This window comes from Sciurus carolinensis, chromosome 8 (genome assembly GCF_902686445.1).
Source record: "Sciurus carolinensis chromosome 8, mSciCar1.2, whole genome shotgun sequence".
Classification (NCBI taxonomy): domain Eukaryota; kingdom Metazoa; phylum Chordata; class Mammalia; order Rodentia; family Sciuridae; genus Sciurus; species Sciurus carolinensis.
The window spans coordinates 107,803,320-107,814,887 of NC_062220.1; the positions used below are offsets into that span (position 1 = coordinate 107,803,320).

The window sequence follows — 11,568 nt, forward strand, 5'->3', positions numbered from 1 at the left end:
TTTCTCTTCAGTGTTTTTGATCTGAAAATGTCACTCAGTAATTCCTTGAATTTCATGTTCTAGACATATTTGAAGAGTATACATGATTTGTTTTAGGAAATCCTCATAATTTGAATTTGCCTCACTCTTCTCACAGCAATTTGTTCTTTGCTGTGTCCCTGGTAAATCCCATCAGGTGGAACACAATTTTGAATTGTTGTATTACTGGTGATGTTGAATTTGGTTTGACTTGTGCTGGATTTCTTCACTGTTAAATTATTTTTCCCATTTTTAGCATTTTTTATGAGGAACTACTGTGAAACAATGTAAAATTCCAATGCCTGATTAAAAAGTTATAATTTATTTGTTAATTTATTATTTATATGATGAGTAAAGACTCATTGTTTCATCCTATTTACTTGATAGTTATATAGTCTTTTATGATTCTTTGATCAAGTCACCTTACATACTATAGCATTCTTCCATTATTTATTAATGGTTACCTTGTCTTTTCTGAGCATGTTGGAGTTTCCATCCTGCCTTTTGGTCTATTTGTTTGTCTGTTTGTTTTACAACTAAACTTTTAAAATTTTGAGATAATTGTATATTTACATGGTTATAATAAATACTAGATGCCTCATGTACCCTGTACCTAGTTTCTTCTTCTGATAACATCTTACAAAACTATAATACTAATATTACAATCATGATACTGACATTGATATATTCCATTTATCTTACTCATAGTTCCCCGTTTTACTTATACCATGTGTATGTGCATTTAGTTCTATCAGTCTTACAACAAGCATAGATTTAAGCATCTACCATATAGTCCAGATTCATCATGAAGAGGACCCCTCATTTGTACTTTCATAACACCAATCCATTCTTAATCACTGGCAGCACTAATTTTCCATTATTTAATTTTTGTCATTTATTTTCAGAGTTTTAAGTATATGTCTCTGTATTATTTTCTTCATGATGGCTCTGGGTATTGCAACACATTGGGTGATATCATAGTATATTGGCATTTGAACCTATTATCAGTTTTATATTTGATAAGTCTGGCTAAGGGTTTTAGTTACCTGTTATGAATTATCTTCAGAAGCAAGGAATTTCTTAGAAACATTAACATTGTAATATTTTCTGCCAATACCCATGATGCTGACTTAATGAGCAACATTTCCCAAAGTTATTTGTTCTGGAAAATTTTTATTTATAACATAATAATTAATGTCTTATGGTATTTTATTCTGTGAACACTATTCAGAAAATGTTCTAACATTCCTTTCATTGAAATGATATATATTCTTGTTTCTAACCAAAAGTGAAATCTTCATGAAAACCCATTATCTATCAAAGTTCGTAATTGTTCCAAGGCTATATTCAAGGCTATATATATATCATATATATATATATACACATTTATATATGCTATTGTTTATTCATCCTGCTCCTTCATATTGTAACCCTATATAGTTGTATACTATTTTTTGTCTAGATTATGAACTGTCTTTAGGTTTATTATTTCTAGGTTATGGAAATGTAAGGGTTTCATGAAACAACACATGAATCTTCACACCTACTTGTGCGCCCGAGACAGGCATCACAGATCAATCACAAGAAATACCACCAATCAATCACAGCACTCTTTCCATTTGAGTCATATGTAGCCCCAGATTCCTTCATAAAACTGTCTTTAAGCAGACTTACAAATAGATCAAAAGTCACATGCAAGATAAGAATTACACTTTCTTTGCAATAGTTATTACTTTGATGACTCTTATTAAATTACTTTCCTATTTGAGAAATAAAATAATATTTTATTTGATTTTAAACAAATCTTCAATAAATTTATTTTTCATCTGTTTCCTTTGACACCTTAACTTTTCTATTACTATTTAAAAAATATTTTAAGTTGTTGAAGGACCTTTATTTTTATTTATTTATTTATATGTGTTGCTGAGAATTGAACCCAGTGCCTCACACATGCTAAGCAAGTGCTCTACCACTGAGCTACAACCCCAGTCCCAGTTTTTCTATTCTTAATTGATTACTTTTGATTCATTTCTTGGCCAATTTTTATATCACCATTCAAAGGTTATATAAATGGTAGATCTTCTATAAATATCTGAAAATACTTTTTAACAGCCTTCCTTCTAGAATAAAAAATTGGTGATATATCACATGCTGCAGAAATATCTTTTGCCCTGAAATTTCTATAGATGCTGCTTCTGTCTTTTGTTCATACAAGTGCTGTTACAAAGAAAAGCTGTGAAGTGGTGATAGTTATCACTTAGGGGGTAACTGATTTCTTCATTCTTTCTTTTTCTTTCCTTGAGGCTTACAAGAGTTTTTGTTGTTATCATTATCTTTATAAATTTTTCTTAAATATTGTCAAAATAGTTCTGTGGACTCCTTTAGCTTAATTTTGCCACGATCCAAGTGCACACCTTTATTACCTGTACTGGTCTCTCACCTATTTTCATAACAAAATACTTGAAGTTGGGTGCTATACGAACAAAACAAGTTTATTTAACTTGCAGTTCTGGGGGTTCAAGGACATGGTGCAAGCTTCAGTTCAGTTCTGAAGATCTCATGGACGATGCAGTCATAATGCTTGTGTGATATAGAGAAATCACATGATGAGGAGACAGGAAGCCAGAGAGACTAGGAAATAACTGGGGTCCTCTAAGAACTATATTAATCCCTCGAAGTCATGTTCCCAATGACCTAAGGACCTCTCACTAGGCCCCACTTTAAAGGTTCTACTTCCTTTTGACATTGTCAAACCAAGAACCAAGCCTCCAACTTAAAAACAGTTGGGGGAACACTCAAATTGTATTGAAAATATAACAAAAACTCAGGTATATTCTATTCTATTTGATTGGTTTTCTTTTTCTGGAACACCTGTAATGCTTGGTTAGTCTATATCCTCTGTCCTCTGTAATTTCCATACTGTCTTTCATCTTTTTCATCCCTATTTCCTCAGTCATTAGAAAGACAGAGAATATAATGCTAAGTGAAATAAAAGCCAAATCCAAAACCGAGGGTCAAATGTTTTCTCTGGATTGCAAATAAGGTGGGAGGATAGGGAAGAGAAGTTACTTTATATTAGGTAGAGGGGAGTGAAAGGAAGCGGGAGGGCATGGGAGTAGGAATAGATAGTAGAGTGAAACAGACATGATTACCTCATGTTCATGTATGACTGCATGACTGATGTGATCCTGTAGTACGTATAATCAGAATAATGAGAGATTATATTCTATTTATGTATGATCTATCAAAATGTATAAAATGCATTCTATCGTCATGTACAACAAATTAGAGCAAATTAAAAAATTAAATTTAAAAACAAGAAACACAGTTGTTTCTCCTGGTTTTCATTCCAAATCACTGATTTAATTTTCAACCACATGACACCTTTTCTTTACTGTTGTGAACAATTTACGTAAACTTAATAAGGTACAAAATTCAACTAGGCCTAAACCCTTCCTTTGAGATGTTATTAGTAATACAACTCAGTCAAAAGATTTAACGAATAGAGAAGATTGATAAAGATATTTAAATTATTTTTAAAATAACTAAATAGAAATTCTGAAGTTGAAAATAATAATAACTGAAATGGAAAATCCCTGAAAGTTTCACCAGAACACTTGAGATGACAAAAGGAAGCTTAAGCAACATTGAAAATGTATTTATAGAAAGTATTTATTATGAAAAATAAAGAGAAAATGTTGAATAAACATGAAGAATCCTCAAATACCTATGGTACATCATCAGGTGTATGAATATATGAGTAAAGGGTGCTCCACAAGAATAAGAGAGAGAGAGAGAGGAATAAAAATGATTTGAAGACATAGAGATGAAAAGTTCTCAAATTTGATACAAAAATAATAATCTACAAATAGAAGAAGTTTAATGACTTCAAGCTGGACAAACACTAAGAGAGTCATTCCTAAATACATCTTTATTACATTTTTAACAAAGAGAAAAAGCAACACCAAAAGAAAATGATTTATCATGAAAATAATACAACCAAGGCTGTCTTCCCATCAGAAACAAAGGAGGCCCTCCATCAGTGGGATGACATAACCAAAGTGCTAAAAGAGCCTGGGTTTTGTGGTACATGTTTGTGATTCTAAGTACTCAGGACCCTGAGGCAGAAGGATGGTGTTTCATGGCCAACCTGGGCAATTTAGCAACGCCCTGTCTCAAAATGTAAAGCAAAAGTAGTTGGAGATATTGCTCAGTGGTAGAGTAACCCTGAGTTCAATCCCTAGTACCACACATACACACAAAGAAACACACATTAAGAAAAAAACTGTCAAAAATGAATTATGTGTTCAACAAAACTATCTTTCACAAGTGAAGAAAAAATAAAAACTTTCCTGAATAAACAAAGACTGAGAGAATATGTTGGCAGACATCTGCTCACATGAACTCCTTCAGAATGAAAAAAAATAGCACCAACAGTAATTGCAATCCACAAGATAAAATAATGAGCACTGGAAATAGTGAATGTGTAGGTAAATATAATACACTGAATAAACATATTTTCTCAATTCTTTTATTAACTTTAAAAAAACAAGATTGCATAAGCAATAATTTAAATGTTATAGCCTTAGATTAATAACCAATATAATTATAAAATACGTGACATTTTGGCTTCAATGAGAGGTGAGGTAAAGTGCATGTTTTGAAGCTAAGTTTCTCTCTGAAGTAGATGGTGATGAGAACTATATTGAAATCTCTAGTACAACTATTAAGAAAAAGTTTTAATATAGTTTTAAAAATGAGAAGATTTAAAATAGTAAACTTATAACATTTATCTCACACTAAAGAATGTAGTAAAGGAGGAATGAAAGTCAAAAAAGACATGAGACAAATAGAAAACATTTTTAAAGCTGATAGGCATAATCCATCCATTTCAAGAATTACATTAAATATAAATGGACTAAATCCCCCATTCAAAAAGTATCAAGTATCTGACTGAATAAGAAAAGGAAGTCCCAAAAATATGTAGTCTCCAGGATATGCACCTTAAAGACACAGTTCTTGAAATAAAAATAATGATAAAGATATATAATGCAAAACAGTAACCATAGAGAACTGAAGCTATAGTAATTAGAGATATAATAAACCTAAAAACAAAACTATTATGTTAAAACCAGAAGAGATACCTTCTAATGATAAAAAATGTCAACACAACAGGAAGATAAACACTTTAAAAAGAGCCAAATGTGTATGCACTTAAGAAGAAAGAGGGAAAAATGAAGCAAACATTGACTGAATTGAAAAAAGTACATAATTCATCAATAATAGTTGGAAATGTCAACACTTTTCTCAATAATTTGCAGAACAAATGGTCTAAATTTAGGAAGAACATACAAAATGAACATTCTCCACTGACTGACATTTGTAAAACACTCCACCGACTTTCAATTGCTCATGGAACATTCTTTCCATAAAAGCCCTTGGGTGATTCTGAAATAGCTCGTGGTTTCAGGTAAAGCCACTGCCACAGGACATAGAATAATAAGATGTAGTCCTTTCCCAAGAACGATTTTAGAGAACAATTTTAAAGAAAATGTATATGTGTAGATAAAATGTGAATGTCTGAAGAGTTAAATAAAGTATAGAAAAACCAGGAAAGAAAACGTATTTGGAGACCAAGAAATATTCTCAATAAATTTAAAAGATTGAATTCATGTAAATATATATTCTCTGACCACAATGGAATTAAATGAGAGATCAACAATAGAAAGAGGGAACTTTCCAGAATGCTCAGTGAGAAGGAGTGAAGGAGATCAAGAGTCAGGACTGGAACCAAGAGATATTATCATTGTGTTAGGTCAGAAGAAGTACCACACTGTTTTTACTGGACGAGGAGAAGACCTTTTCATATATATGGACGTACAGCTGGTGGAAGCATTATGTGGCTTACAGAAGCCAATATCCACTCTTGAAAATCAAACCATAGTCATTACCTCTCATCCAGGTCAGATTGTCTCAGGCATGGAGATAAAAAGTGTGTGCTAAATGAAGACATGCCAATTTATCGTAGACCATATGAAAAGGGTCGCTTAATCATTGAGTTTATGGTAAACTTTCCTGAAAATGGCTTTCTCTCTCCTGACAAACTCTTTGCTGGAAAACGTCCCACATGAGAGGAAAGAAGTAGAAGAGACTGATGAAATAGATCAGGTAGAACTGGTGGACTTTGATCCAAATCAGGAAAGACGGCACCATTATAATGGAGAAGCATATGAGGATGATGAACATCATCCCAGAGGTGGTGTTCCCTGTCAAACCTCTTAATGGGGCCAGTGAATAACACTCACTGTAGGCATTTTATATGCAGTGGTGAATGAGTGAAGGACTATAATCATAATATGCTCACTACTTGCTATTCTTTTTGTTTTAGTGTTCAATTACAGTTTTAAAAGTTAAATGAAGAATAAATGCAAATATAAATGCTCAGACTTTGCCCTATATGTATGATGACTTCAGTGTGCAAGAAGTTGTTTAATACCTGTAAAAACTACATTTAAAAAAGTTCTCCTAGCATCTGTTAGACCATACCTTGTAATTGATATCAGCCATGTATGTAGACATACTAGGTATATGTGTTGATTTCAGTGTATGTTTCTTCATTGTTAAGCTATAAAATTAAAACTGTATTTAACTGGCAATCAGAAAAAGAAAACTTAATTCGTAAAAAACAAAACAAACAAACAAACAAAAACAATAGAAAGAAATCTGGGAAAGGTCCAAATATTTGGAAATAAAATAATACTAAATCACTAGTGGGTCAGAAATGTTTTAAGTTGAATTAAAATGGAACACAGCATATTGAAATTAATGGGATGCAATTCAAACAGTGCTTGCAGGGAAGTTTACATGTGAACGTCTATATCATAAAGGAACAATGTCTCTGATCAATAACTAAAGTATCTAGCTTAAGAAATTAGACAATGAAGAACAAGCTAAACCTAAAGCAAGCAGAAAGAATACTATGTGCAATGATTGCATTAAGCACCCGGCACTCTTGTAGCACAATTTAGGATGAAATATAGATCAGGGATCAAGGAATCAGTTAATTAAATTGTTGAGACTTTTAGAGCAACTACTCAACTCTGTGGTAGTAGCATCAAAGAAAGAAAAGCATGGGCAATAAATGAATGTGTATGATTGTGTAACAATATTTATGGACACTGAAACTTGAATTCCCTTTGACTTCTATATGTCACAAAATATTATTCTTCTTTTGAGTTTTTTCCACTACTTAAAAATGAAAAACATTCTTAGCTCACAGAATAAATATAAAGCTGTGGACTATATTTTGTCCATAGGCTATAGTTTTTTCATCTCTATATAGATGATACATAGACTCCAACAAGGAAATAAACTGCAAGGGTTGAGCCGAACTGAGGAAGGATGTTATCTTTTCAGTTCTATATCCCCATAGTTCTTTATTTGTGAAATAACAGAATTTAGGAGAAGTGTGAGCATCCTGCAGAATCTTAGGATGAGAGAGGACAAACATCTGGCTTATCAGGACTAGCAATTTATAGAAATGTGAATACTTCATTTTTGGTACATTCTAGAGAAAGAGGACTAAAGATGGAATCTTACCATGTTAGAGGTATCTACTATACTTTATTTCATTTAATTTTCACAAAACCCTACATTTTATCAATACTGAAGTTGAGGTTTGGAGAAGTTAAGTAACCTTCCCAAGACTCCATAAATATTAAATGCCCAAAACAGGGATGGAAGAAGTTTACAGCTCAAAGCTCAAATATTTTTCATAAAGTTAAGCTTACTGTTTTCATGGTTGTGATCTCATTTTTTGCTGTTCCCACTCTGCTCTTCCTAGGACTTTTCTGTTGGTATTAGCTATACAGATCACACCCTCCCCTTAGGGAGGCCTGAGCTTCAATTCTTGCAGCTCTGGGTCACTTCCTTCAGAACCTTATAACTGTCACTCAACACGATTGAGCCTCAAAGTTCTCTAGCTAGGTAGTGGTGATGATGACACTTCTATCTTTTTCACTGAATGATTATGAAAATCAAGTAAGATAATGAGCATTAGAATATTTTGAAGAGTATAAAACATTCTACAAATTGGTGGTAGTTTTTTTTTTCTTGTGTGGTACTGGAAATTGAACCCAGGGCCTTGTGCATGCTAGGCAGGTGCTCTACCACTGACTATGTCCACAGCCTGATGCTGAAATCTTAGGCATTCTTAATAGCCTCTAGTCTTATTGCTTTTCTGTTCCAGAAATGAACACATCTCTCTGAGCCAATTACTTTGCTTTATAAACGTGCTTAAGCTTTATTGACATGTGATGCGTGCCTGGTTGAAGCCCTTGTTGATGTGTAGCCTCAGTGTGGGAGAGATCTGTATCTGTGGGTATTCAGATAACTAGGACACTCTGTTCTATGTATAAGTCAATCTTTTACTGATTGGATTTTGAACTCCCCCTCCCAGGAGCTCCTTGTGGAGAGTCTTTGCTCCTGGAACAACTAAATATGAATTCAGACTAGTAAGCACCCTCCTCCTAAATCATAGCAGTACTGGTAGTAATAAATAAATAAATAAAGATCGGAAAAAGAGGTATCTCACTTTCTCTGGTTTAGAATCTAATGAACCTCAAAATGCTTCAACTTTTAGGTTAGATAAGTATCAACAAGCTGAATGCTTATCTGAAAACTGAACTTTTGGTCCCTATTTGGGTAGGAAATATCATGATTAAGTTTTGTTGCCTGATTTCCAAAATGTCCTGATTTTAAAGGGGCCGGAAATTCTTTGAAAACAGAAAAAAAAAAGAAAAGTCACAGTGCCTGGGCTGTTTCTAATGTTGAATGGAGAGAGCAGAAAGACAGAAATGCTCAGGAAACACCATGGATTTCTACCCACTAACTTAACCTGCCTTATAGATATCCCTCACTCCCCAGATCCCTAGCACTCAGAAGGAGGACTGCATGCAACCTGGAGACTCTATTTCTGATGATACTTGGTGACTTTATCCTTCTTTGGAGGCAGCATACGTCATACTTCAGGCTTGGACCTTTTGCTTTCGGAGTCTCATTGAAAAGCATGAATAGAGATTGCCTTTCCTGAGGTTCTAAAGGGAATGCATAAGCCAGTGCATGGCCCCTGGCACACCTTAGGCTCTAGAGATGCTCGTCTCCTACCCTTTCTCTTCCACTTTCCTCTTGAAGGATCTATCCTGTGATGGAAGTGCCCAAAATAAGATTGATTATGGAATCCACCTGTGCAGGAGTGCACCACGTGGTGAAGAATTAAATGTCTTCTCAGTGAGTTTCTGTTTGGAGCTATAGTTCAAATGAAGCCCAGGATGATGTTGAGGGGTGAGGGATGAGCATGCAGAAGGGAGAATAGGCTTCTTTGTGAAATAGATCTCCAGGCCCTCAAAAGATCCCTAGAGCCTGCTGGATCAACTGTGCTTTTTCAATCAATTAATTGACTTTTCTTTTTTTCTAGACATTTCTAAGAATAATTTTGATCATCCCTGGCTACAATGCAATGATTCAAAAGCAGACTGGGAGGAGGGGAAAATGGGGTCCTTCTGCCTCTTGCTTTCCCTAGATTAAGTGAGTGAACCAATGAGTCATCTTTAGATTCGGTTCTCATTTAATAGCTTCAAACCCACCCAACTTTGGACAAACAGGAAACGAACTGAGCATGAAGGCCTACAGAGGCCAAAAATGACATGGCAGGGTGCTCCCCACCCAGATGAACTAGATGTTAACCTGTAAAGTTTACCAGATAATTGCCAATCCAGGAAATTTCAGAATAACACACCTGAACTTTTTCATTCTGAAAATCTAGTAAGAAACCTGTTTTTACTCTATCATTCGACATCATCATCTTCACTCTCTCCTTTCTCCTTATTCTAAATGTCTATAAAATTAGGATTAATCTTTGTTTGGATACAGTTTCTCTCTTACAATTGAGTCTATAAGGGTATAAGACACAGACTGACCTAGGAATGAAGCTCAGTGGTAGGGTGCTTGCTAAGTTGCCTATCATGGCCCTGGGTTCTAGCACTGGAAAAAAGAAAGTTGAGACACAAATCATGTGTATTCCTGTTCACCTCTGCAGCACTAGAGGAGAAACATCATTATACAATATGATCTTAATGCTGATTAAAGCCCCTTGGATTATAAGTGTCCCAAGAACAAATCTCTTATCATTTTCTTCATATGCACCCTCTACACAGAGTTTACCATCTTACCTTCCTCTCAGCAAAAATACTGAATGAATGAATTGATGAGAGCATTAAACATTTATTGACTACCTCCTGGAGATCAAGCTGAAAAGAAAAGAAGAGAAAAGAAAAAAAAAAAGAAAGAAAATAAAAGTTCTCTGTTTTTTTTTTGAGGATAATATTTAGTTGAGGAGATGATACAGATACAGAGATATAGAGTGATAGATGAGAGTGTTAAGTGGCATATGAAGTGTGCATATACCAAATGCTGAAGAAAAGTCACTAAAAAAATGATCACAGAGGAGGAGGGAAGCTTTTGGGGGATTTAACGATGAGTTAGTCCTCATGAGAATGTTTGTAGAAAATGGAAGATGTACATAAGAAAACTGACTTCTTGTCCTGTGCTCCTTGCATACTTTCTTATTTCATTTTTTTCTGTAGTATTTTATTGAAGGGGGAAAATAGGGAAGGATAACATACATTGTAAATCCTGAAGTCAGGATTTGAATCCAAATCTGAATTTTTAAAAAAAATTCTGCTTAGGAATGTCTCTCACTTGAAAAGAGAAAGAAGGAGTTACATGAAGGGAGATTCTCATGAAGAAGGGTGGAGAATTATGATGCATGACTGGTTGAAATTCTAAGACAGGGTAGATTGTTTTTCAGAAGGCAATGCTGAAAATCTAGATAAATGCCAGATGAAGGTTATCTTCCAAAGAAGTTCTGCAGTTGGCACTTTATTCTGTGCTTCATATGGGGAACTTATAAGAAATGTCAAGAGGCAATTGGTATTCTAAGAATATTAAGCAGACTCATATATGACAAATTCAGTAGGGAAGGAACCCATGGGCAGGGAATGAGAGCTGTTGTAATGGCCCAGAAAAATAACTTCAGGACCCTTGGCTAAAGTGAGCTAATCATTCACTCACTCACTCATTCATTCCTTAAGTGTTCTCAAGTAATGCTTATGAAATACAATGAAAAGAACAAGACAGCTGTGGTGATTTTTCTAATGGCACCTACATTCTAGTGGAGGAAATGGACAATTAACAGGAAGGAAAGAAATAATGCCAGAGAGTGATAGGCATCCTAAAGAACACTCAGAATAATGGGGCATCAAGATTTGGGTGAATGGGTTAATGACGAATGTGGGTTGTATAGACAGGGAAGATGTCTCTCTGGAGACATTATCGTTGAGTGGATGACAAGCAGTGACTATGGAGGGCCTATGGATGGAGGCAGAGGAGTGCCCCCAGGACCAGAAGGGCCCATGAGCTGCAGATCAGGGAAAGGGAGCATGACTCAGGGAGAGGCTGAAAAGAGGATCATACAGGATTGGGATTGAATGT

The 11,568-nt window shown here is 34.7% G+C and overlaps 1 pseudogene; it reads left to right on the forward strand.

Annotated features, from left to right (window-relative positions):
• The first annotated feature begins 5,715 nt into the window (after nucleotides 1-5,715).
• Nucleotides 5,716-6,300, forward strand: LOC124991388 (dnaJ homolog subfamily A member 1-like; annotated as a pseudogene).
• The last annotated feature ends 5,268 nt before the right edge of the window (nucleotides 6,301-11,568 follow it).